This window comes from Gopherus flavomarginatus, chromosome 8 (genome assembly GCF_025201925.1).
Source record: "Gopherus flavomarginatus isolate rGopFla2 chromosome 8, rGopFla2.mat.asm, whole genome shotgun sequence".
NCBI classification, from domain to species: Eukaryota; Metazoa; Chordata; order Testudines; family Testudinidae; genus Gopherus; species Gopherus flavomarginatus.
In genome coordinates this window covers 69,439,905-69,467,884 of record NC_066624.1, presented here as the reverse complement: position 1 = coordinate 69,467,884, position 27,980 = coordinate 69,439,905, and the positions used below count along the sequence as shown (strand labels likewise).

The following is a 27,980-nucleotide window of genomic DNA, read 5'->3' as shown; positions in this document are numbered from 1 at the left end:
GTCGTTGGAACTGTGGAACGCGGCATAGCTGTCCTCCACGTCCCTAGCTCTCCTTGTTCTACGGTTGATAGTTAGTAGTTAAGTGTAGTTAGTTATATAGTTAATAGTGTAAGCGCGTCAAGAATTTGCGGCGATTCTTGACGAGGGCAAGAAGGTTGCACGAACCTCGTTGCAGGCCTCCTTGGACGCTGCAGACTCGGCTGCCCGTACCCTCGCCTCGGGGGTGACGATGCGCCGCATCTCCTGGCTTCAGGTTTCTGGCCTTCCACCGGAGCTCCAATACACCATCCAGGACCTCCCGTTCGAAGGCCAGGGCCTGTTCTCGGAGAAGACAGACCCCAGACTGAAAAGTCTTAAGGACAATCGGGTCATTATGCGCTCCCTTGGTATGCACACGCCTGGCACGCAACGCAGACCCTTCCGGCCGCAGCAACAGCAGCAGCGTCGGCCATACTCCCAGTTCCGCCAGCGGCAGGACCTTAATAAGCGCCGCGGCAGAAATGGCAGGCGCAGGCCGTCGGGCAGTCAAGGGGGGCAAAACCAAAGCTCCTCTAAAGCCCCACCTGGACCCAAACCTTCGTTTTGAAGGTGCGCCCGAGGGTGTAATACCAGTATCCCCCATGGATCCTTCCCCCCCGTTTTCCAACCGCCTTTCGTTTTTCCTCCAGGCGTGGTCCCGGATAACATCCGACCGCTGGGTCTTACGCACGGTGCAGACGGGATACCGTCTGCAGTTTGTATCATTTCCTCCCTCCCGCCCCCCATCCTCGTCCCTCTTCAGGGACCCCTCTCACGAGCAATTCCTCCGCCACAAGGTACAGACGCTCCTCAACAAAGGAGCTATAGAAGCGGTTCCGGAGAACGAGAAGGGCAAGGGGTTTTATTCTCGCTACTTTCTGATCCCCAAGGCCAAGGGAGGCCTCAGGCCTATCCTCGACCTGCGAGAGCTCAACAAATATCTAGTGAAGTTGAAGTTCCGCATGGTATCCCTGGGGACCATTATCCCATCCCTGGATCCTGGAGACTGGTATGCCGCCCTCAACATGCAGGACGCTTATTTTCATATTGCCATATGGCCACACCACAGACGTTTCCTTCGGTTCGTGGTCGACCGCCTTCACTACCAATTTGCGGTCCTCCCGTTTGGCCTTTCTACGGCTCCGAGGGTATTCACAAAATGCATGGCCGTCGTTGTGGCACATCTTCGGCGCAGTCGCATTCACGTGTTCCCTTACCTCGACGATTGGTTAATTCGGGGCACGTCAGAGCTGCAGGTCTGCAGCCACGTCCGCAGGATCACCGGCCTGTTTGCTACCTTGGGCCTCATGATCAACGTGGACAAGTCCACCCTGCTCCCCTCGCAGAGGGTGGAGTTCATCGGGGCCGTCCTGGACTCCACCGTGGCCAGGGCACGTCTGCCGTTGCCGAGGTTCCAGTCGTTGTCGGTGATCGTTCAGCGCTTGCTGGCAGCCCCCCTGACATCGGTACGGACATGTCTAACCCTGTTAGGCCATATGGCAGCCTGCACATTTGTGACCGGGTATGCACGGCTCCGCATGAGGCCCCTCCAGTCTTTGCTCATCGCACATTACCCGCCAGCAAGGCAGTCACTAGACATGCTGATCACAATCCCCCAGGGGGTGTTGGATTCTCTCAGTTGGTGGCTAGACCAGTCCGTCGTGTGTGCGGGGCTCCCATTCCACCCACCCCAGCCCTCGGTGTCCCTAACGACGGATGCCTCAGATCTCGGCTGGGGGGCCCACCTGGGAACCCTGAGGACACAGGGCCTGTGGTCCCCACAGGAGGTGGAGCTACACATCAACATGCGGGAGTTGAGAGCGGTCCGCCTTGCTTGTCAAATGTTCTGTCACCAGCTTCGGGGTCGTTGTGTCGCGGTATTTACCGACAACACGATGACCATGTACTATATCAACAAGCAGGGTGGCACCAGATCCTCTCCCCTATGTCACGAGGCGATGTGACTCTGGGATTTTTGTATAGCCCACTCCATTCACCTCACGGCTTCCTTCCTCCCCGGAGTACGGAACACGCTGGCGGACCGCCTGAGCAGATCCTTCCTCGCGCACGAATGGTCCCTCCGCCTGGACGTCGCCCTCTCGATTTTCCAGAGGTGGGGTTGTCCCCGCGTGGACCTCTTCGCGTCCAGGGGGAACAGGAAATGCCAGGCGTTCTGCTCCTTTCAGGGCCGGGAACCCGGGTCTATAGCGGACGCCTTCCTTATTCCGTGGACGACCCACTTGTTCTACGCGTTCCCCCCGTTCCCGTTGGTCCACAGGCACCTTCTGAAGGTGCGCAGGGACAGGGCCCGCGTGATCATGGTAGCCCCGGCGTGGCCCAGGCAACATTGGTACCCCATGTTGCTGGACCTGGCCATAGCCGACCCAGTTCCCCTGCCCCTTCACCCGGACCTGATCACCCAGGACCACGGAACTCTCTGTCACCCGGACCTCCAGTCGCTGCACCTAGCAGCGTGGCTGACCAGTTCTGAGTTGCGCTGCTCCACCCCGGTACGTGAGGTACTCTTGGGCAGCAGGAAGCCTTCCACTAGAGCGACGTACTCGGCCAAGTGGAAGCGTTTCTCCTGTTGGTGCGTGGAGAAGGGTCTCCTCCCGATGGAAGTTTCGGTGGCCAATATTTTGGACTATATTTGGTCCCTTAAGCAACAGGGCCTGGCGATATCGTCCCTGCGGGTCCACCTGGCGGCTATCTCCACCTTTCACCCGGGTGGGGATGGCCGCTCCGTTTTCTCTCACCCGACGGTGACTAGATTTCTTAAGGGGCTGGAACATCTATACCCTAACGTCTGACCCCCTGCCCCTACCTGGGATCTTAACCTGGTGTTGTCTCGGCTCATGGGGGCCCCCCTTTGAGCCGTTAGCTACTTGCTCCCTGCTCTATCTTTCTTGGAAGACTGCCTTTTTTAGTAGCTATTACCTCAGCTAGACGGGTGTCGGAACTCCGGGCTCTCACGGTAGATCCCCCGTATACAGTCTTCCATAAAGATAAGTTGCAGCTGAGACCGCACCCTGCCTTTCTCCCCAAGGTGGTCTCAGCCTTCCACGTCAACCAGGAGATCTTCCTCCCAGTTTTTTTCCCGAAACCTCATTCTTCACGCAGGGAGCAACAACTCCACTCGCTTGATGTCCGTCGGGCTCTCGCGTTTTATGTGGAGAGGACCAAACCGTTCCGCAAATCCCCCCCAGCTTTTCGTGGCAGTAGCGGACCGCATTAAGGGGCTTCCCGTTTCCTCGCAGAGGTTATCCTCGTGGGTAACGTCCTGTATCAGGACCTGCTATGACTTGGCTCACGTTCCTACGGGCCGTGTGACTGCGCACTCTACCAGGGCGCAGGCGTCGTCGCTGGCTTTCCTTGCCCGTGTGCCCATCCAGGAAATCTGTCGGGCAGCGACCTGGTCATCGGTCCACACCTTTGCTTCCCACTACGCCCTGGTCCAGCAGTCCAGAGAGGACGCGGCCTTCGGATCTGCAGTGCTCCATGCTGCTACTTCTCACTCCGACCCCACCGCCTAGGTATGGCTTGGGATTCACCTAACTGGAATGGATGTGAGCAATCACTCGAAGAAGAAAAGACGGTTACTCACCTTTGTAACTGTTGTTCTTCGAGATGTGTTGCTCACATCCATTCCACACCCGCCCTCCTTCCCCACTGTCGGAGTAGCCGGCAAGAAGGAACTGAGGAGCGGGTGGGCCGGCAGGGGTATATATCAGGTGCCATGGCGGCGCCACTCTAGGGGGCGACCTGCCGGCCCACTGAAGTTGCTAGGGTAAAAAGTTTCCGACGAACGTGCACGCGCGGCGCGCACACCTAACTGGAATGGATGTGAGCAACACATCTCGAAGAACAACAGTTACAAAGGTGAGTAACCGTCTTTTCAATTCGGCACAAACAATGTGAGTCAGTCACAGCAGCATTATTTAGAAAGATACAAACTGTCTTTACAATAGCCAGTGTTTTCAGAGATGTCACATTGTGGTTTCCTGTCATCTCGAAGCAACATTTGCTGTTCCAGATCAGTACAGAAAATACTGCCTGTATTCCCACAAAGAGGTGTGTCATGCCTGCCAGCCAGATGCCAGCAAATGCACTTAGACAATTATTGTAGGTTCTACTTTTACTGTAAATCCCACTCTGTTGGGGGCTTTTGGAATTTTGCAGGATAACTTTAAATTTTGGGAACATGGTTAAAGCAAGTTCCAGTCCCATCTATACAGCAAGAAGCCATGTTTTACCCAGTCCGGAGGACTACTTTGTTGTAACCACACTTCAGAACTGGAGTATTGTGTCCAGTTCTGGGAAAGATGTGGGCAAATTGGAGAAAGTCCAGAGAAGCAACTAAAATTATGAAAGGTCTAGAAAACATGCCCTCTGAGGAAAGATTGAAAAAAATTGGGTTTGTTTACTCTGGAGAAGAGAACACTGAGGAGAGACATGATGATAGTATAGTCTTCAAGTACGTAAAAGGTGGTTATAAAGAGAAGAGTGATAAATTGTTCTCCTTAACTACCAAGGACAGGACAAGAACTAATGGTCTTAAATTACAGAAAGAGAGACGTAGGGTTAGATATTAGGGAAAACTTCCTAACTGTCAGGGTAGGAACAAATTACTTAGGGAGGTTGTGGAATCTCCATCACTGGAGGTTTTTAAGAGCAGGTTAGACAAATGTATGTCAGGAATGGTGTAGATAGTATGTAATTATGCCTCAGTGCAGGGGACTAGACTGGGTGATCTCATGAGGTCCCTTCCAGTCCCATATTTCTATGGGTCTGTGATTCTCAATATGCTCTGTTTTACAGTGTAGGCAGGATAGTCTATCTCTTCTCCTTTGCCCAATATCTTGACTGTAGCTGCTGTGTGTGTGTGTGTGTGTGTGTGTGTGTGTGTGTGTGTGTGTGTGTGTGTGTGTGTGTGTGTGTGTGTCTTGCACACCACTACTGGGATTCCGTGTTATTCAAAGCCAACAGCTGAACTGGAAAGCCAAACCGAAGTCTTGTCCTGACAAAACCAACGTCTACTGTGCCAATTCTTTCACAGCTGAAAAGGTCTTTTGCAATTAATAGCAAACTGCAGTTGTTACTGCTCAGGGTACTTGAGACAGAAGTGTCAAACACTGGAAGTGGCAGTTGTTTCTTTTTTTCTTTAGAGGGTCTATTTCCAGTGACAACCTTCCTCTTTTTACATCTTATGCCTCCTTTCCCGAAAGTCCCACTAGCAAGACCCTAAGTTTGGCATTTTACTTCTGCTGGGTGGGAGAGAGAATCATTCTGCCAGGGCCTCTCCAAGGACTTTCTGTCAGAGATGCTTTATTGAGGGTAGCCCCTTTCACCCAGTGAAGGTCTAACCTGTATCATTAATATGGCAGCTAGTTAGTACTAGCTGGATAAATCTGAGTTATTTAGGAACCTACCCTCAGAGATCACAGTGCTATTGCACAGCTTTGCTGCATCAGGATGCCAACAGCTTGTATGGAAGAATTTAAACATAAATATAGTGAATAGCTAAATTAGCATAGTGTCAAAGAACAACAGTAGAAAGACATCACGACCCCTGCTAAAACCCATATCTTTTCCTTCCCCCTCAAAAAAAAGCTAAGATTTTTCAAAAGTGACTAGTTATTTTAGCTGCCTTCATTTTGTGTGCTCAATCTGATACAACTTAAAAAGGCCTTGTTCTCCAAGGTGAGTGCTCAGAACTTTCTGAAAATCAAACCCCTTCAAGATGTCTAAAGATGGCCACCCAGAATCTCAAGTCACTCTTGATAACCTTGAGTAGACATGCCTTGTGATACAGCTGGAAGATCAGGAGGTTTGACGGTGTTAAACGAAGAGGACAAGTGAATCCCAGAGCAAAGGGCCTTCTGTTTAGAAGTACCTGCTCTGACCCCCCAGACACCTACATTTAGAGATTGTAGGCTCAAACATTTCAGCTGATCTCAACTGATGAGTTATTGAACAGAGGATTGTTTCTACTGGATTGTTTCCAGTATTCAAACTGTAAAATCTTTTATAGATCCAAACCATACTTTGAATTGCATCTAGAAGTGAATTGGAATATGTTCTGGAATGGCTGGTACTGGATGTTAATGTTAGGCTCTATTGCATTGTTTTTTCAAACATCTCTCCCCAATGAGAAGGCAAACAAGTCCAGGGAAGATGGAAGAAAGAATATAATTTATTTTTCCCTGGTTAATCATTTTCACTTTAGGACCTCCAAAGGCTGCGGCCAGTTATCCGTTGCATATAGACAGTTCAGTAGATGCTACTATGTTTTTGCTGATCCCTAAGTTGAAACAGACTAGCAAAAACTCACAGAAAAAAACTGGCTGCTCCTGCCCTCTTGACCACACAAGGCTTGCTCCCTCTATCCTCTTGAAATATTTCATTTGTGCCCGAGGCAAGATTATTAGATTTTGTAAATCCACAGTGGTTCAGCTCAGTCGCTTTGTGTGCACGGCATTGTGTCTCACTTGTCCTCAGAGGGAAGCTAGTACCGTTGGAGGTACGATACTGCTGCACCGCCTAGCAGCCTCATCCTGATTGTGGCTGGTGCTTGTGTAGAAATGATAGAGAACAGCGGGGACGGGGGGGAAATGTGTCTCTCCCCCTTCCTACATATCCGCACAGGTCCAGAGCCCCTTTGGTCATGAGAATGTGACTGTAACACACTGGTCAGTGCATAGCCCTGGGTTCAAATCCTGGATAAGCCTCCTTCTTAGCCAACACTAGGGATTAAACCAGGCACCTCCAGGACTAAAAACATGAGTCTCTAGACCTTAACTAACTAGCCAAGCTCTGTTGCTAGAGGCTGTAACAGACGTGCATTATCTGTGGATTAGGCAGAAAGGGGGATGTGTAATATGCTGACCAGTGGGTGATATAATCACAGGGCCTTATTTAATTGAGCAGCTAGTAGGGTCTTGGTGAAAGATGAACCAAAAGAAAACTTGTAGACAGGCCACTGGGAATGACAGACTATAAAGTGCTTGTAGACTCAATTGCCTCTCAGAGCCTTTATTTTCTTCAGGTAGGATAAAGAAAAAGTATAGGCCAGCCTAGCTGTCAGTGTCCCTTTAACATGTAATGAATAGTGACTTCAAGCGGGATGACAGACAGTCCAGAATTGTGCTCACTAGTTTTGAATAGAGCTGTTAAGTGACATCTGAAGGACTCCAGAAAGGATGATTAAAAAAGATGCTATCTTCAAATCCCAGCGGGCTATGAAATGTGTATTTTCAGTAGCTACATCCTGAAACAATTATATTCTAGAGTGTAGTCAGGTTGTCCTTATCTTTCCAGTGGCGCACATGCAAGACCTTTTTTAAACCAGGTTTATAATACCTAATACTTCCAAGGAATGAAGTCGTTATGCTCACATGCGTTGTTGTTGGACTCAAAATAAACATAGACGGTGTTACTAAAATTGCTTAGGTTTATAATTAATACCCTTATTCCTTAGGGAAGCTGTATTTTTATTTTGATTGCAGAAAGACTCAGTGTTTTTCTTGGACTGCAACACACACCAGGAGCATTGTGGTCACTGCTCGCTTTTTAGCGTTTTCTCTAGATTCCCGCTCTCCATTTAATGAGATTCTGGCATGAGGCATAAAAATTATTGGGCTCATTTGTGCTAGATTCTTAGGTAATTTACCTAAGACAAGTTAAATAGAATGAACTGAACAGGGGAGAGAGGGAAAGGGGTGTGTGTGTGTTGACACACATCTCAAAAGGGCAATGTTGGAGGAGAAAGCACCATTCCTTATGAGATTTCAAGATGCTGTGGTGCTTTTTCCTCAGCCTTGCCTTTTTGAGATCTGCGCGCACACTCACTCACTCAAAACTACCCTTCCCCATGGTGTATTGAATTGGAGTGCAGGATGGTTAGCATACCAGCCTGGAACTTTGGAATCCCATGTTCAATTCTTTGTGCTGCCACAGGCTTCCTGTGTGATTTTGGCCAAGTCACTTAGGCTGGTCTACACTACACGTTTATACTGATTTTAGCAGCGTTAAACCGATTTAACGGTGCACCCGTCCACACTACGAGGCCCTTTATATCGATATAAAGGGCTCTTTAAATCGGTTTCTATATTCCTCCCCGACGAGAGGAGTAGCGCTAAAATCGGTATTACCATATCGGATTAGAGTTAGTGTGGCCGCAAATCGACAGTATTGGCCCCCGGGCGGTATCCCACAGTGCACCACTGTGACCGCTCTGGACAGCAATCTGAACTCGGATGCAGTGGCCAGGTAAACGGGAAAAGCCCCGCGAACTTTTGAATTACATTTCCGGTTTGCCCAGCATGGAGCTCTGATCAGCATGGGTGGTGATGCAGTCCCAAATCCAAAAAGAGCTCCAGCATGGACCGTACGGGAGATACTGGATCTGATTGCTGTATAGGGAGACAAATCTGTTCTATCAGAGCTCCATTACAGAAGACGAAATGCCAAAGCGTTTGAAAAAAATCTCCAGGCTACACAGTGCTGCGTGACAAGCGTAACGGAAAGCCAAAGAATCAAATGGACGCTCATGGAGGGAGAGAGGGGGTACTTAGGACTCCAGCTATCCCACAGTCCACAGCAGTCTCCGAAAACTATTTACATTCTTGGCTGAGCTCCCAATGACTGTAGGTTCAAACACATTGTCCAGCGTGGTTCAGGGTATAGCTCGTCAATTTACTCCCTCCCCCTCACGTGAAAGAAAAGGGAAAGAAATCGTTTCTTGACTTTTTTCAATGTCACCCTATGTCTACTGAATGCTGCTGGTAGACGCGATGCTGCGGCAGTGAAGAGCAGTATCCACTCCTCTCCCCTGCCCGGTGGCAGACGGTGCAGTAGGACTGGTAGCCGTCCTGGTTATCAACCTGTGAGTGCTCCTGGCTGGCTTCAGGTGAGGCTGGGCAGGGGCGCCTGGGTGAAAATAGGAATGATTCCTGGTCATTCCCAGTAGATGGTACAGAATGGCTGGTAACTGTCCTCATCATAGCAACTGGGGGCTGAGCTCCATCAGCCCCTCCCTTTCCTGTGTAAAGAAAAGATTCTGTCCTGCCTGGACTGTCATAGCAGCGGCATGCTGGGCTCCTCTCCCCCGCACCGCTTAATATCCTGCCTGGACTGTCATAGTGGCGGGAGGTTGCCTCCCCCTCATTTTATCTCACTAACAAGTCACTGTTTCTTATTCCTGCATTCTTTATAACTTCATGACACAAATGGGGGGGACACTGCCACGGTAGCCCAGGAAGGTTTGGGAAGGAGGGAAGCAATGGGTGGGGTTGTTGCAGGGACATCCCCCGTGAATGGCATGCAGCTCATCATTTCTGCGGGATCTGGCACGGAGCAGCTGTGCTCTCTGATACACTGGTTATCTAGCACACTTTCCCCATATTCTAGGCAGGACTGACTCTATTTTTAGATACAACATAAAGGAGGGATTGACTCAGGGAGTCATTCCCATTTTTGCCTTTGCGCTCCCGGCCGACCTCAGCCAGGGGCACCCATGATAGCAGCAGACAGTACAGAACGATAGATAACCGTCATCTCATTGCCAATTTACACCAGCAGCAGACGGTACAGAACGACTGATAACCGTCTCTGCTATCATGCAAAAGCAAATGAATGCTGCTGTGTAGCGCTGGAGTATCGCCTCTGTCAGCAGCATCCAGTACACATACGGTGACTGTTTAAAAAAAAAAAAAAAAAAAAAAAAGCTGAACGGGCTCCCTGGTTGCCATGCTATGGCGTCTGCCAGGGCAATCCAGGGAAAAAGGGCGTGAAATGATTGTCCGCTGTTGCTTTCCCGGAGGAAGGAATGAGTGGCAGCATTTACCCAGAACCATCTGCGACAATGATTTTTGCCCCATCAGCCACTGGGCTCTCAACCCAGAATTCTAAGGGGCGGGGGAGACTGCAGGAACTATGGGATAGCTATGGAATAGCTACCCACAGTGCAAAGCTCCAGAAATCGATGCTAGCCTCGGACCATGGACGCACACCACCGAATTAATGTACTTAATGTGGCCGCGTGCACTTGACTTTACACAATCTGTTTTATAAAACCGGTTTATGTAAAATCGGAATAATCCCGTAGTGTAGACGTACCCTTAGTCTCTCTAGGAATGCTCACACTGCAATAAACCGCCTATGGCTGGCCCATGTCAGCTGATGGGCTTACAGGGCTTGGGCTGCAGGGCTATAAAATTGCAGTGTAGACATTCAGGCCGGAGCTTCAGCTCTGGATCCCTCTGCCCTCATGAGGTCCCAGAGGAGCCCAGGTTCCAGCCTCAGCACCTACACTGCAATTTTATAGCCTTGCAGACCAAGCCCCAGGAGCCTGAGTCAGCTGATGTGGGCCAGCTGCAAGTGTTTTATTGTAGTGCACACTCTTTCTGCCTTAGGGGCTGGGTCTACACTTAAAGTGTAAATCAGCCTAGCTGCTTTGCTTAAGGGCATGAAAAATTCACATCCCGAGAGCCGTAGTTAAGCTGACCTAACCCTCAGTTGACCTAATTGCCTCTCCGAGAGGTGTATTAAGTATATTGATGGAAAAGCCTTTCCATTGCTGTAGGTAGCATCTGTGCCGCCTGTAGGATAGCGATAGCCTTAGTTCCTATCCACAAAATGAGGACAGTAGCACTTCCTCTTTCACAGGGGAGTTGTGAAGAAAAACAACTGAATGATTGTAGGGTGCTCAGAAACTACAGTAATGGAAGCCATATAAACACCATAGATAGATTCCAATTTCCTCCCCTCTATATAAATGCAAGACCAGGTAAAATAAGACCAAAATGTCTGTGTGTCTATCCGTCTTTAAAGTACTTGTAACAAGGGCTGGGCCCTCTCTCTCTCTCTCTCTCTCTCTCTCTCTCTCTTTGTGTATGTATGTGTCTCTCTCTCTCTCTCTTTAAAGTATTTATAACAAGGGCCAAAGGAGCAAGACTAAGTTACTGAATCCCTAAGGGAGAATATAACAAGACAAGTGGGATTTTATAGCTGCTACAGTATCCACTCCCCTCCCCCCTTCAGTTCAGCATTCAAACTTATGGCAAGGCCACTCTAAATGTTCCTACTGAGATATTGTGAACCTTCTTATTAAAAAATAAGCAATACAGAAATGCACATACCATGGTCCTGAGGAACACAACTAATTACAGAAAAACAGATGTGTTTTATTCCCAGGCAAGTGACCTCAGTTGTAACATTCAGGTAATAAAAGTTGCTCCCACACTTTTGTCAAACTGCCCCTGCTAATTTATGAGGCAGAAAGAAAAGGGGTGGATGATGTATTAAAGAGCGGAAGAGAGCTTGAGCAGAATGATGTCAAGGAAAGAGGGGAGGGAAAGAGACTTTGCTGAGATAGAAAAAGTTAAATCATTAGAGAGCTCTTGGTTGCTATAAACCAGGTGTTCTTGACCTGGGTGTCAGGAACAGGTGTCAGGCGATTAGTTCATACTTAATAAATCCAGAAGAGACCACTGTGGTCTTCTGGTCTGACCTCCTGCATAACACAGTTCACAGGACTCCTCTGAATTAATTCCTAATTGAATTGACTATTGCAACCATTCTCCCCTTCCCGTGCTGCTAAGTAGGAAGGAGGTCCTGGCTAGATGGGAGAGAGATGGGAAAAGATTCAAACCAACTCCTGCAAATAGCAAATGTTGAATGCTCCAGGTTAACATACTGGTCACCTGGCTACTTATAATGGACACTATTGTTTTCACCACTCTTAAGAAATATGCACATAGATTTGTGAACTTTCTGTCTGCTGTTTGTTTTTCTTACAGTATTTCATTTTCATTTAATCATTTTAACAGTAAGAGCACTGCAATTCCCAGCTTACAGTATTGCATTTTACACATCTGTACCTGAAATTACCCTAAAGATCTGCTTTACTTGCAGGCTTGTTTTAGATACTCATTCCTTTTTCTTTTAAATAACATCACCGTCTGTTTGCACAGCACTCCTTACTGAAACTATTGAATGATAATAAGAACAACACTTAGCGCTTATGTAATGCAAGCTATTTTTTTTTTTTTTTTGGTCTGGAATCTGGTTTGACGGATCAGTGAAAACAAAGAGTATGGAGGGCCCAGGGGAAAGATTCTGGGTCCCACAAAAGGATTTTGAAAAGTAAGGGAGGAACCAAGGTTGGGCTCGGTGAGTCAGAGAGATGAAGTGTACGATGTCCTATCCAGTTAAAGTCTTTGACTTGCTTCTTTTCTGAATGTTCTGTGTTATGCGCTTCTTGACTCAAGTATAATTGCTGAATCAATGTTTCTTTAATGTTCCGCATATCAGTTAATGTGTGTGTGGTAGAGAGTATTTTCCACAGTCAATATTGAAATATATAATAACTCTTCAAAAGATAGTGGATCTATTGGAATTGGGAAATTGTACCATAAAATGCTTAGGGGAAGGGAATAATAATTTTCCAGAAGTATAGTATTCTTGCAAAAATACAGTACCTGTGCTCCTGCTCCATTGCAGGCTGGCTGACCTCTTCTAACCTCTTTGGATACATGCTGGAAGTGAATGCTGAATTTACTGGGGATTAAAGGAAATAAATCATGTGAACAAGGGTACAGATTGAAAATTGTCCATGTGAAGGAAGAGAAAGGACTTGAGACCACTTTCTGTTCAGAAACTACTTGGCAGCTTTCAGCTTATTAGTTGCTTTAGGAACCACAAGCTAAAGTTTTCTTATGAGCTTAGATGTGTTTTTTTCTTGACCACTGAATCACTTTACTGTGTTTATCATGTTGGATACTGAAAATGAGAACAGCTTCCAGGTGGGAACCCAGAGCTTTTAACAGGTAAAGAGTAGACAAGTAAAACACAGTCATGACTTAAGAAGGAAGCTGATCTCTGGGTTTTTTTTTCAGTTATCACGGGTCCTGTTAATAAGTTATAGCTGGAAACCTGTTGGCCCCACCCATTTCCAGCATTCCTAATTTTGGTAAAGTGGAACCGTTCTAACCACTGACACCAGTTCAAGTTGCTGTATAATGTTTATGGTAAAATAAGTTAGTTCTCTCTTCCCTATTCAGAAAAGGTTAAAGATGAATCTTAAAGCCATTCCAAATGTGGCTAAATTGTTGTTAAATGTACAGTCAGATTACAAAGTAGTTGAAAACCCCAGGGGTCAAATCCTGCCCTCTTTGAAGTCAGTGGGAGTTTTGTCATGGACGTCAGTGGAGGCAGGTTCAGGCCTCAGGTGAACAACCACCCTAAGTTAAAGTAAATGCTTTACATCATGCTGAAAAGGAGAAGGATTTTACAAGGCATCTCCTCTGTAATGAGATCTGATATATTCCCATTTGCTCCCCTTGTCAGATGCGTCTCCAGGAATCAGTAATTCAGTATGTCTATCTGCTTAAGGCAACCGCTGATCAAAGTACAGTTTTTGTTGTTTGTACACCCTAATAAATATTTTGACTTAGAACTCCTTAAGGAGGGAAAAAGTGATTTGTCAGGTGGAAGCTATACTGAAGATGAAAACAGTCAAGTTTCATCGCCTTGAGTTACAGTAAGTAAGGTGGACTGAAATTCATTGGGAAGGGAAATTAGTGGGCTTGCTGGGAAACCAGAGATTCCGATCTTACAGTTACTGATGGGATTTCCACTGCTACCTGGATGCTGCTTCCTTATCCCAACTGCTCAAGGAAGCAATGGGAAAGAGCCGAGTGAAAGAGAAACATACAAAAGAAGAAAGTGATGGGAAGCGTACAGATATGAATAGATTGGCTCAAATGAGAATAAAGAGATGGTGTGAAGAGAAAAGGATGAGAATTGTCAAGCCACCAGTGTAGCACACAAATTTACTTGTATATGGTAATGTAGATATGCTTCGCAGCTGATAAGCCCTACATAAGGACATGTAGAATTTGTAGGTCATAGTATGTCAGTCATATAGTGCCGGTAGATGTTATAGGGCTGAGATTTAAAAAAAGATATAAAGGCCAAGTTTCAGTGATGCTGACTGAAACATAGGTTGGGAGACTGATTATTTCATTAGAAGAGGAGTTCATTGGCCACAGGCCAAAGAGAAGAGATTGGTCTTGAGATGAGATCTGAAGAAAACTGGGGAGTCAGTCATGTGCAGAATGGAAGGTATTCCACATAGTGGGTGGTGTATCTGCTTCTCACTCCAGAGAGACAGGGAGGGGAACATTAAGAATTCTGATAGGAATTCTTCTTAGCATGGAGACGTGATTGTGTAAAACAAGCCACTCCGAAACTTTGGATAGAATTTGAAGTGGACCAGAATGAACCTTATTTGAGGTGAAATAAATAAAACTCCATGCTTGGAGTTTTAGATGGCATAAAGGGTGGGAATATAGTTAGATGTGTGGCACTTGCTGCATTTCTCTTTTTTTCTTGAAGGTAGGCATGTAAAATGTGCTAGATTGACAGGCCTAGTGACTGAATTATCCACAGAAGAGGGGTGTGATCCACAGACTGTGATCTCAGATATTCCTTCCCAAACAAGGAATTACTGGAAATCTCAGAGCATCCTCGAAATCAGAGAAGGGTAAAGTCCTCTCAGGTCATCCAGTCTCTTTACCTACAAATACAGGATTGTTCCCTATGGTATATTTTATAGCTTTTTGTTCAGCCTGGCTCTAAAAGTCCCAAGTGGTGGGGCTAGTTCTCATGAGATTGCCACCTCGATTTTTCAGATCAAGTCTATTGAGGCTCATTAGTGACTAGTATTAAAGTGGTGTGTGCAAGTGGGCTGTAGAACAGGGAGCGATGAAGTGAGAGACAGAATACCATGGAAAATCTTGAAATCTATAGTGTCCATTCGTTGTAACTCATGGAAGACAAGAGAACGTTGATGGTTAATGTGATAGAAGCCCAAAGGAACAACTTCTTTCCTCCTTGCTGGCAAACTGCCCCCATCCTTCAACAGTCTATCCAAATCATTAAGCCAAGGACTGGGTAGTTAGCTGGACTGGAGGTAAACAATCTGTGTGCTGGAGTCACTACTCTGCTAAGACTAGGAAGGAAATTTTGCCTGGGATTCTGAAATGGACAGGAAACTAGAGGAGATTTCTACGCATGTGGGTCATGTATTCACTTTAATTTCTTGGTGACCACGTTTTGATTTTTCCCATTAACTTGTGGGTGTGGAATGGGGAGAGTTCTCTTAGCTGTGAAGCCTTGTTCCCTATGTTGATATCTAAGCCTCTACTTTATTTTGTATCAGCAACTCAGGCATAGAAGCGCAACAACTGGGGCGGGAAAGAAAAAAGCAATCCAAGGAGGAGTCATTGCTGAAAAACATATATGATTAAAATATTTAAAATACTGTTCAACTGCAAATCAGCCTGGAATTGCATCTTCATCACATATCAAAATCAAACAAAACAAATGATGGTAATCCTTTTTAATACCAGGCATTAGATTCTTGCCAGTGCCGGTAGAGACAAAAAGGCAGGGAACTAGTGCACTGAATCTTAAAGATGATAGGCTGCATTTCTCCAAGAGTTTCCTGCTGTTCATAAGTGAAATAATGTTGATTGTATACTCTAATAAAGGCGCGTTTTGTATCTAAAAGCAAGAAGTTATGGTGTGGTCCTTAGCTTGGGACTTAAGAGGGGGAGGACAATAGATACAGACTACAAAAATGGCCTGCTAACTCAGATCAGTGGAACTAATATGGGACCTGCAAATGCTCATTACCTCTGAATATCTGGCCACTTTTATTTCGATATCTAGCTTTAGGCATCTGACCTGATACACAAGGCAAGAGTTCTGAAATTCTGCAGACTTTTTTATAGGGGAAGAGCATGTTATGTGTGTTATGACATAGGGTTGTGAAAAGCAGTATTAAATAAATAGTTAAAAATGGTATTCTTTAGGAACCTTTATAGGCTATTGTGTAGTAATGTTTTTCAGGCTTATAGTTATAGTCGTTACATGTTACAGAATACTGAGTACTTACCTTAGAAAAAGAAAAGGGGAAAAAAATAATGCAACTATTTGAAGAAAGTCGCCTATGCTGTTAATATTTAAACTGAAACTGCAATTTTTCTGCAACATTCATGTGAAAAGTCCCGATGGCCAAAATGTCAGGAACATACCTTTGTAAAGTAATAAATTCCTGAGATTGTTGGGCTTTTCTTTAGGTAGGCACTCGATGAATGCTAGGTTCTCAGTCATAACCATGCTTGAGACGAGTACAACATGCAGCATTGCACCTTCTGCTGGTATGTCAGCTCATTCTGCGAGGTCCCAATCTACATCTATGGCTTTACTTAATCTTCCAGCATATGAGATCTGCAGAGTCACTGCATGGTCCTTGGTACATACCTTCTCCAGGCACTACGCCTTAGTCAGTGCCTCTAGATCTGATGCAGTAGTTGGCAGTGCAGTTCTTTCCTCAGTTGTGAAGCTCTCTCCTCCTTAAAGGGATATAGCTCAGGAGTCAGCTGAAGTAGAGCACCCATTAGGACACTACTGAAAGAAGAAACCGAGGTTACTCACCCTGTGCATTAACTGTAGTTCTTCAAGATGTGTGTCCCTATGAGTGCCCCACAACCCACCCTCCTTCCCCTCTCTTTGGAGTTTCCTTCTGAGACTCGGTGGTGGAGAAGAAACTGAGGGCGGTTCACCAACGCAGGCTGATTATAGACTCGGTGTGGGCATGAAGATATCAGCAGCGCATGCCTGGGCTGAATGGACACTGGTAATAAAAAATATGTGATCAAAAGCATTCGGGGCGCACATGCCCTTAAGTGGAGCATCCAGAGGAGGACACATCTTGAAGAACCACAGTTACTGCACATGGTGAGTGACTTCTTGTTTGCACAAACCCAGCAGTATGTCTGCAGCAGCAAGCCTTTTCAAGATCAACATTACAAGGAGCAGTTGTATTACCCCTTAAAGCGATGTGAGTTCCAAAATCAGTATTTATCAGTATTTCCTCTTTGGACTGTCACATGACAAATGCAAAGAACCCCTACAGTTATGCCATCTTGGTCAGCTCTCTAAAGCTAAGCAGGGTCAAGTTTGGCTAGTACTTGGATGGGAAATCTCCAGGATGCTGCAAGATGTTAGTGAAGAACCCATGGTCTGAAAATAGTGTTTAGAGCACAGTGCTGTAGGCATCATCGATTGCCCACTCAGCTTCTCTCTTGATGAGTGAACTAAAAATACCTAGATAAACAGGTCTTTCAAACAGACAACCCCCTTCCACAGTGACACCCAGACTATTCATGGTAATTAAAATTCCATGGCACTTTTTGTAAGTTCTTAACCCCACAGTTTTAGCCATTTTCCAATGGGGAGCTACATTCTTCCTATCTAAAATTAATTCCTGCTGCAATTTCATTTGGAGAAGTTACTCCTTTGCTAGCTTGCTTTCCCTAACACTGATGGGCTGTGCTGCTGATGTGGATTGGCAGTTGTGCTCCACCCCAGAGGCTGCTCCACTTGACTGTAGAGTGGTCTCTGTACACAGCACGTAAAACTCTCTCATCCACATCAAGGAAAGCGGGGTCTCTAAGATGCCTTGGCACTAGAGTGAGTTGGAAAATGGGGAAAAATTTTTTCTTTTATGCAAACATGTCATCTTCATTTTTTGGTTGATATTTTGAAGAAAATTGTGAACAGCTCTTCAAGATAAAAGATGCTTCTCTGCTCCTTCCACTTCCCCATTCTTTCCCCTTCACCAGCCCCAAGCCTCTCTGAATCCAAAGGGCTGTGCACTCATATGGAGCACTGTCCTATAGCAGGTGCAGGGGAGTCCAAGTCCCACTCCCCTAAGTTCCCTTCTCTCAGAATCCTTGGAAAATTTCAGTTCGAAGAATGAGAAATTAAAAGCAAGCAGCAACAGCTCTGTCCCACGAAGCATAATAGCACCTTTGGCACCAAAGGTAAGGGCAGGATTGGGCCCTTAATTCACACATACGAGTTAATGCCATATACAGCAATGTATACAAATATGCATGAGGGAGCTGAGTTATGGCTGATGTGGGGACCATAACTTTTGAACTTTCTGATTTTCTTGTACTGAAAACTTCAGCTGCATTGACACGTTTTGGCTCCATTAACTACACACACGTGCACACAACAAACCAAACACCAAAAAGCACCCAGAAGTGGTTTCTGTTTGCTCTTTTACAGCTTCAGAAAAAGGGCAAAACATTTTTAAACAGTTTAAAAAGCAACTTAGAATCAGTCCTGAACTGAAACTTCTATGGCCAAGTGCCATCCTGGACTAAAACTTTACAGCTGAGCTGTAGGCCTCTCTGAAAATAGAGATTTACAGTGGAAACACTGACTAGCTATAACTATACAGTATCATGAATGGAGACACTATAATTATGCCTTATATGATTCACCAAGATGTGATTTTTATATAGCTTATGAGCATTTGCGGTGTGATGGTTTTGGGAGCAGTTTTTGTATGTGGTCTGCTCCCTTTTGTTCATACTTGGTTGGCACATGTTTTTCTATAAACATTTCTCTGAAGGGTACTGAGCAGACAACTGTGATTAACTATGAAATGATTGGGTGAGCTTTTGTCAAAGTTATAAATAGGATACCACACAAACCCAGCACTAATCTTACTAAAAGACAGATACTGGCAACATTTCTTGGTCATATGTTGATGATGCTGAGAGAACAACAACTTATATCCTTTTTATATTTTAAGACAAAGCACATTTTCATTAAATATTCAAAGAGCTGTTGCTTAAAATAAGTTTCCCTAGTAAGATTTTATTCTTAAAGTGTAAATGCGTTGGATCAAATACAGACCTGGTGCAAGATGGAGTTACACTCACTGCTATCTAAAGCTGGTCCTTTATTTTCTGAGTGATGGTGAAAGGTGATGACGTGATGGTCCCGAAGACAGAAGTCCTCTATCCACATACCAGCTGCAGCATGGCCAGACTCCTCCACTCGGCCCTGTCAGTGTGTCTCAGCATACACTGACATGGACCAGCCATAAGGGTGAAAGAATAGCTCAGTATTGATATCCGTTGAATCTTTACTTCATTTAACCATTTGCCATAAATAGATGGTTTTGTAATCTGCAGGGATGTATAATTCAAATGAGCAGAGTGAAATGTAAAAAGAAAAGCAGTGACAAAGATTTCATCTGTTTTCCTATACATCAGTGTTCATCTGGACATTCAGAAATGTAAGGTGGATACCAGCTCTCCTTTTACCATGAGTTATCCTGAAAAGGTTGCTGTACGCTAGTAATGAATTAATCTCCAGAGGCTCCAAGGTTGATTTGATAATTATGCAGGCATTGAGATACTTCTGCCAAATTTTATGCCAAATATGTGAACTTTGGCTGGCAAACTTTGGAAATTCACTATCTCATAAGATTTCTGGTACTTCTTTCTTCCATTTGGGGTAGCTTTTTAGCATGTTCACTTCTGATCAAAACAAAGGAGGGTGAATGTGTATGAAACAAACAAAAAAGAAAAAGCTAAGGGAAAATTGGACCTGTATATGGATGATGATAAACATCCAGAGTTCCAAAGGTGAAAAATACTCCAACCAACCAATCCCCACACAGCCCCCAAGAGTTGTGGGAGGGATATAAATGTTCCTGCTGCAGGGCATAAACCAACATCTAACTTTAAGGGGTCCTTCAACCTTAAAACACCTCTGTAGTAATCTTATCATTTTGTTAACCTTCAGTTTACTGTAGGGTGCTTTACGAGAATATGCTTCCATTACGTAGCAAACTGCTAATGCAAGATGGAAAACTTGATGTAGTAGTTATTAATGCCATAACTTCAAATAACTAGAATGCTCACTATTAATCTAAGAAGAAATGGAGAAAGATCCTGCTTAATGAATTGCTTTCCTTCTTCCATAAGGATGTTACATGCTTAACAAAGACCAACACATATATAAATGTATTGTCCACAAGACTTTGATTAATCTTCATGTGATAGGATAGGAACCATATTTCTGTAATGTGGTATAAGATCTAGCTGTGGATAGAAGTCACTGTTTAAAAAACTGCAAGTCAGGACATTGGATAAGAGGCCATTATGCTCAGGACAACTCTGAAAGTTGTCAATAACAGTGGATTATGGAATGAAGCGTCAATGTTTCCTCAGAAGTCTTATGTAAAAAGACAAGATAATTCTTGCCTTCTCTAACGTGCCTTATAGGAGCCTCCTGTCTTCACAGACATTAACAGAAAACAGCAAAATACTAAACTGCCTATGTCTCTCTTCTGTAACCAGACACACACAATATTTTTAAAGTGTTCTAGTTTGAATTGGATTTTTTTTCTAAGGGTAGTTTACTCTCAGGGTGCTAATTGAAGGCCATACCCACAACTTCATCACAAGGCCTTATGTAATGGATCTCCTCCCCAGTCATGGAGCAAGCTGCTCAGGAGCCGTTATTAAAGTCCATGCACCTGAAGCCAGTAGAATCAGTGCTGTGGAGAGAGATGCCGGGAGCAATGCTCTTTGGTATGCAGGAGTAACTGTATCAGTTCTGCTAGATTTAGGACTTTCATTGCCTGCAGAATATGTGGATTTGACACTTAAATCATTCCTTAAGGTGCCACTAGACTCCTTGATGTTTCTGTGGATACAGATTAACACCCCCTGATACTTTAAATAATTCTTTCATCCCTGTCTCAAAGATATTCACTGTAAATCATCAAGCATCTCCTACCTTACCCAAAAGCATAGGCTTCAAACAACACATTAGGTCCTGTTTGCCCTCAGATACATCATGCATGCAGCACACATTCCGGTCAGTGGTGTGATCACACCTGTGTAACTAAGTTTGGAATTGAGGTCTACATAGAGGAATAAGTGTGGTGTCATGGCTAGGATCTGGAAAAGTTTGTGAATGAAGAGGTTGACATTAGGCAGGTAAACCGCTTTAACACAGATTGTTTCAGCAGGAGTTAAAAACATTGTCAATATATGTGGCATTTTCTACGATCCGTTTCTTTGGGGGATTTGCTATTGAAACATACACACATGACCTTAGAAGCTACAAGAGTATCATTTCATTCGAAGCCTCTGTCTTATCCGGTCTGTTTAATATTCTTCCAGGACATGTTGGTGGTCTTTACCCTTGTCTGTCAACTTTTTCTATGTCATGTTAACATTCCCCATAATCACCTCCCTCCTTGGGGGCGTGGATGAAGCAAATGAGTGCCCCACTTCCAGTGCATCTGAGTGCGGCTGGATTGACAGCCCCTGGAGACTGAAGTCCTCAGCTGAATCACAGAACAAGTAGAGAACAGACAGTGAAAGTTTCCAAACACTGCCCCACCAGTATGCAGCAGTCCAGACCCCTGACCCAAATAGGCCACACCTGTGGCTGGCAGGGTAGTTCGGATGCCTTTTATATCCATTAAAAGTTTTCTGTGCTAAAATGGGGCCAATTGCAGTTTTACTCCATCCCTCCCCCCCCCCCCCCCCCACAGTGTATTCATTATGTCACAATTTCACTGTAAGGCAGTTATCAGGTAGTGCTAACCTGGTACAGTTCTGACTCTATGCAATAACCAGGTTAGGTTGTTTTATTTGACCAACAGTGTTTTGATGTCTTAAGTCTTTCTGTAGGAGGAGTAAGAAGGTGGGATGTGGTAGGAGGAGGTCTTACGGATTATCTATAACCTCTCTTGGTCAAAAGCAGGTGTGCATGTGTTGGTCAGAAGTATCCTGCTATTGCGCATGCTTATAGTGTGTAGTACTTAGACTGATTAAACATATCCAGGACTACCTTTTTTTACCTTGTTTTTTCTAACATTGATGTTAAAAGGCACAAAGCACAAGGCTTGTTTTCTGTATCTGAAATGAGAATATTACCTGATTGCCCATAGTGCTGGCTATTTGAGAAACCATCAAATGGTAAGGAGATAAAAATGCTGCTGATGTGGGACAAATTCAGACCAGTGGTGTGCAGTTGGAAAAGACCTGTATTCTCATTATACCCCCCACCCCAGCCCGGAGACATTCAGTCACACTCTATTGGGAACGACAGAAATTGTATTTCATTTTCAGTTGAATACCAATTTAGAGTCAGATCCTGATCACTGTGCTCGCACCACAAGCACCACTGAAGTCTGTGAGGCTCTTTTCATGGTGAGGTGGGCAAGACTGGCCCATGCTCTTTCCAAATGTCCTCAGCCAGTTAACACCAACACTGCAATGCGATAGAGTTTAGATTGAAAAGAGAATACCGAGTATCTGCTGTATTTTGTGTAGTGAGTTTGACAGCAGTGTGGATGGTACAGTAGAACCTCACAGTTACGAACACCTCAGGAATGGAGATTGTTCTTAACCCTGAACAAAATGTTATGGTTCTTTCAGAAGTTTACGACTGAACATTGACTCAGTACAATTTGAAGCTTTGCTATGCAGAAGAAAAATGCTACTTTTCCTTTATTTTGTAGTAGTTTACATTGAACACAGTACTATATTATATTTGCTTTTTGTGTGTGTTAGTCTCTGCTGCCTGATTGCGTATTTCCGGTTCCAAATGAGGGGTGTGATTGATTGGTTAGTTCATAACTCTCTGAGGTTCTACTGTATGTGGAATGAATCCCACCTTGTTAAAAATTACTAATTGGTACTCAGTGATGCAAATACCACCATGCCTCCACTATTTCCTGTACAGGGTCATATCCCAATACCAAGATGAATGTCAGCCTCAAAAATAATTAGATAGGCTTGAGCTACGAAGTTTGGATCTGGATCCAGATCTGAACTGTTCTGATCTGAGTTTTTGGCTCTAACAATAATAAAGGACCATATTCTCCTCTTTGCAGAAAGGATTTCAACTTCCTGAGCCATATTATTTGCTTGGATAACTCCATTTAATGCAGCCATCGAGCTGGGCTGGGATGGAGGGGAGTGTCTCCCTCTCTCCCCCTGGCGGCACCCCCCGAGCTGGGGCAGGGAAGGAGGCGAGTCTCTCCCCCACCACAGCAGCCACAGAGCTGAGGCTGGGAAGGAAGACCGTCTCTTCCTGGCAGCCACAGCCCTGGAGCTGTGGAAAGTTGCCTCTTTCTCTGGCCACTGCAGCCCTGCATGTCCCAAATTCCCCCCACCTCCTCTTCTTACCCCACTGCCCCCTCCCACCTACCTCCTATTCCCCCCAAGGCCGCAACCTCACCTTACATGTGCATCTTCTCCAGGGTCCAGGTACCTAATTAGTGGAACCACACCTGCACAGCTCCACTAATTAGGTGGATGGCCCTTCATTCTCTTGTGTGCGGCCACCCAGGTGTGCATCTTATAGGGGACTATCCACGGACCACCTGAATGGAGCTTGCGGACCACTGGTGGTCCACAGACCACAATTTGAGAACCTCTGGTCTAGAAGAATAAAATGAGTTTTGGAAGAGACCTAGATATACGGTCTCAAATACTAGGGGAAGAATTACAACAGATTTGTCACAACCTGAAATAAATGAAACTCCGGAGAAATAATTTTGAAATAATTTGCATTTATATACTAAAATACATTCCATCCAAATAACCCAAAGCCCTTTATAAACAATTAATTAAATCTCTCGTCTCCTTTGTGAGATATCATTAGTATACAAACAGTACTAGTCAATATTTTCATTAATGACTTGGATAATGGAGTGGAGAGTTTTCTTATAAAATTTACGGTTGATACCAAGCTGGAGGGGGGAGGAGGAGAAGGGTTGCAAACATTTAAGAGGACATGATTAAAATTCAAAACAACCTTGACATACTGGAGAATTGGTCTGTAATCAGCAAGATAAAATTCAAAAATGACACGTGCAAAGCACTACACTTAGAAAGGAAAAATCAGATGTACAACTACAACATGGGGAAAACTGGCTTGACCATAGTACTGCTGAAAAGGATCTGTGGGGGGTTATGTGGATCACAAATTGAACATGAGCCAACAATGTGATCTTGTTACCAAAAAGGCTAATCTCGTTCTGGGGTGTATTAACAGGCATGTCATATGTAAGGCATGGGAGGTAATTGTTCCACTCTATTGGCCCTGGTGAGGCCTCAGCTGGAGTATTGGGTCCCATTTTGGGAGCCATGCTTTAAGAAGAGATGTGGACACATTGGAGAGAGACCAGAGGAGAGCTGTAAAAATGATAAAAGGCTTAAAGTGTGAGCTGTGAGGTAAGGTTAGGAAAAATGGGCATGTTTAGTCTTGAGAGAAGAAAACTGAGGAAGGGACCTGATAGTCTTTCAAATATGTTAAAGGCTGTTATAAAGAGGTTATAACTCTTTGGGACACACTCTTTGCTGACATTACACACCATGCAGGTATCCTGAAGCCAGCGTGTACTTTGGCAGAGAGTTTGGCCCTTTGGCTTTTCCAAGGCTCCACTGGCATAAGAAGAATGAGAATCTGAAAGTTCTTCAGGAAATCCAAGTCTTTTGTAGGACGGTGTGTTGTGCTACCAGTTGAATTATCAGACAAGCTGATTGTGTTGTTTTTTTAAAGTAGAAAATGTAATTCTGAATTTATATCATCTCCTTATTAAAATGATGAGAGTGAATTTTAACCACTTAAGGAAGTGAGGAGCTAATATCCCTGAGTTGAGCCAAGCATGTTGTGGGCAGATACCGGGCAGACTTCCCCACACAGTTCTGCCAAGACAGCTCACTCCTGACTCAGCACCATCACTGCCCTCCATCACTCCTGAACTTCACTTGCTGACAGTGCTGTAGTGGTTTGGAGATTTGCACAAACAAGAGTTAGGAAAAGATGGCCAGACTCATGAGCTTGGATACTATTGGAATCCAAGCCTCTGAAATTGAAAGGATGGTTCTCTCAGAACCTGATCCAAAGTTTATTGGAGTCATTGGGAGTCTTTCCATTGGGGTTTGGGTTAGGCCCTAAATCAACTGCTAAATTTGCTTCTGTGATGCTGTGCCTCCACTCTGTAAAGTTTTTCTTGGGAGGTAGGAGTAATGTGATGTTAAACAGAATGGTAGCAATGTGCATCATCTTTATACTAGGAGAAGCTTCTTAACTAAGAGCTCTGTGGGGAAGAAGACTGTATCTCATGGATTTACCCCGTACAGTACTTCTGTACCTGGCTGTTCACTCTAGATATTTGCAGGCAATCTCTTGCCAAATGCATATAGAGATATTTATAACACAACTTCAGCAAAGAAGAAAATGACATAATAAAAGAAAATTAGCAAACGAGTGCACTCTGAAATAAATAAATGGAAAGCAGAAATACAATGTGCAGCACACCTATTTTGAGCCCATAAATAAATGACCGTGAACACTGCAAGTATAGGTCAGATTAAAAACCAAAGCACAGCTTTTTCACAGGGCTTTAAAACTCTTTCTATATTTTGTTCAATGCATTTAAATTGTGAAGAGGAATGCTGGAAACTTCACTCTCCCACTGAGATAAAATACTGTGGTGTTAAAAAAATAAATATTGTTTTTAAAAGAACTGAATCTGCTTTGGGTTAAAAGTGCTTAAAATAGATTTTTAGGTTCAAACCACAAAAGTTGTGGAAAAATAAGCAATTTTAGCTTTGAGGTTTTTCTTTTCTGTTTTTCTGTGTGTCTGTCTTCCATACCTTTTCTCTGAAAAGTGTTGTAGAGGCTGTTCGGTGCTCTGTTAGCACAGAAAGGTTTTGGAATGATGCCATTTACTCAAATGTACCCCATGCATTTGACCGGGGTGGGGGAGTGGAGATTTTTGTCTGGTCATGTCATATTTTAATTGGCGACCTCAAACTTTTGCTGCTCCTCATTGTGTGTAATGAAACTTTAACACTGTGCTGGGTTCTGTGTCTCAGTGCTGCTTCCTCCCCAAGGGGAGATGCTGTTCTCCTCTGGACTGGAAAGCCTCAAGTTTTGTTCCTTTCTTTTGTTTCAAAATCCACTGCAAAGGAACCTGCTTGATCTGCAACTTTGATGCATGTGCAGTTGTCTCCTTGGTAGAGCCATGAAGCATGCTTGCCATGGTTTCCAGCTTGGCAGTCTCATGTTAGAAAGGGAGCTGTTCTTTTGTACCCACCCCACAGCCTGAAACTTTTTTGTTTCGTTGGAAAGAAGAGGTTTGAAATAGATGCCAGGTCATAGGATATTTCCTGGAGTGGCGGGGAGACATTGTTTTATTAGCAGGATTTTAAAGGGTTCCTATTAACTCTTCATCTGTCCCTACAAGCTCCTAAGCTTGTGAATAACTTTACACACAGGAGGAATGAGGCTACTCATGTGTAAAGTTACTCATGTTATTAAGTGCACGCAGAATCAAGCCTTACTTTTAAAGCAGAAGTAAGATTATCTCAAAATCTGTCCTGACTCAAGGCTGTGCATTGGTAAAAGCAGCATTTGAGTTGGTTTGTTTGGAGACCTTAAATGAAGTCCGACACTCCAAGGCCTCAGCTCCAAACTGACTGCAAGTGAAAGTGAGGTGGAAAGGCCATAATGATGTATTTAATGGATGTATACTCCAGTAGGACAAGTGTAAATAAAACCAAATCCTCTGTTACAAGCCATGTGAGTCAGAGGAGTGTGTGCCAGTAACTGAAAAATCTGGGCAAGAAGCAAGTTTTTAATTTTCCATGACAGGAAACAAGGGTATGTCTTGGTGAGAAACTATAGCTCATCTTCTCCCCCTGTGCCCCCAAGCAGGGCAATAATCCTTACGCTGGCTTTTTCATACAAATGTAGTTTTATAAATACACGGTGGGATGGGTGAATGGATTGTAAGAGGCTAGTTAATGAAAGAGAGAACTGGGGCAAGAAAGGTGTTAAACAAGAAAGACGGTTGAAACTTTATTTGGCAGGGATGTCATGTTACACAGTGTTTGTGTGTAGTTCTTCTGAAATGGGATCTTTCTGCTTCTGCTTGTTTGCCTATCTGGGCCAGTTGGTTTCTCTTGTGCCTTTTTCCTTGGGGGAAGCCAAGAGAGAGGACCATTTTGGAGTCAGGAGACCTTGTAGGAAATGTTGCCTTCCCTAAGATGGGAAGGCAGGACCAAGTGGAGGCCAGGGGTGGAAATTCAGGTGCTGAAGTTTAATTTAATCTAGTACTATCTAGTCTTATGCAATACGGTAATGCAGAAGCGGAGGTGAAGGGCCTCTGAAAGAACCAGGACTCAAGATAACTGCAGTCACATTTGGGCAACATGGTGTGGCTGCAGGTTAGAGAGGCAGAAGTTCAGATAGAACTTTGCTGGAGTTATCCTAGTCCTGCTAAACCTAATGAAAAGGTTCCCATTGATTCCAGTTATATGGACTCGCTGCGCGAGTGTGCACTGTGTTGTCTATCTGCTACAGGCAAAATCTGGCCCTCCCACCTTGCAAAAATGGCAGCAGAGCCAGTGTGGTTCTGCTATGTGTGGCAGGGTACATGGAGTCTATGCAGGCTTACACCAACAAATATTGGATGGCGTCTATCATCAAAACAAGCATCAGGAGCAAAAATGTTTTCTGTAGTAACACAAATTAACCGGGTAAGACGCATTCTCTGCCCTGAAGAACTTATAGCCTGTAAGCATTATACTTGAGGAGCCTCGTTGATTTTAATGGGACGTTGTCCATTTGGGGGGCTTGCAGGAGCAGGCTCTAACATAGACCAGGGGAACACAAGACAAGACATGGTTTTAAGTATGTTTCAGCTCAGCTATGGCAGCAATCCTCTAAAATTGCCAGCTAAATCGTTGGCAGTCACAATCAAATTACATTAAACATGTTGACTTCAGTGTAACTGGATTATCTCAGTGCACGGTTAAAACAAGATTTTTGAAAAAATGTCTGATTTACATTCAGTTGCACTTTGGCTGGGAGCCGGGGGAAATCCAAGCAGTGTTTGCAGGTGGATGGCCCTTTCTCAAGAATCCTAAAAAAGCAGGTAATTGTTAAATGATGCTGCCAACTGTGCCTATGCAAATGTTTATTTTGCCCGAACAGAGGTTGCAGGAGGCATTGGAGGGACATGACTTGTAGAATTTTGTTGAATGTATCAA

The 27,980-nt window shown here is 44.6% G+C and overlaps 1 protein-coding gene across 2 annotated transcripts in view; it reads left to right on the top strand.

The window, feature by feature from the left end:
• The window catches only part of LOC127056387 (glypican-1-like), a 240,525-nt gene that overhangs the window by 121,434 nt on the left and 91,111 nt on the right, over positions 1 to 27,980 (top strand). The gene's annotated exons all lie outside the window — the stretch shown is intronic.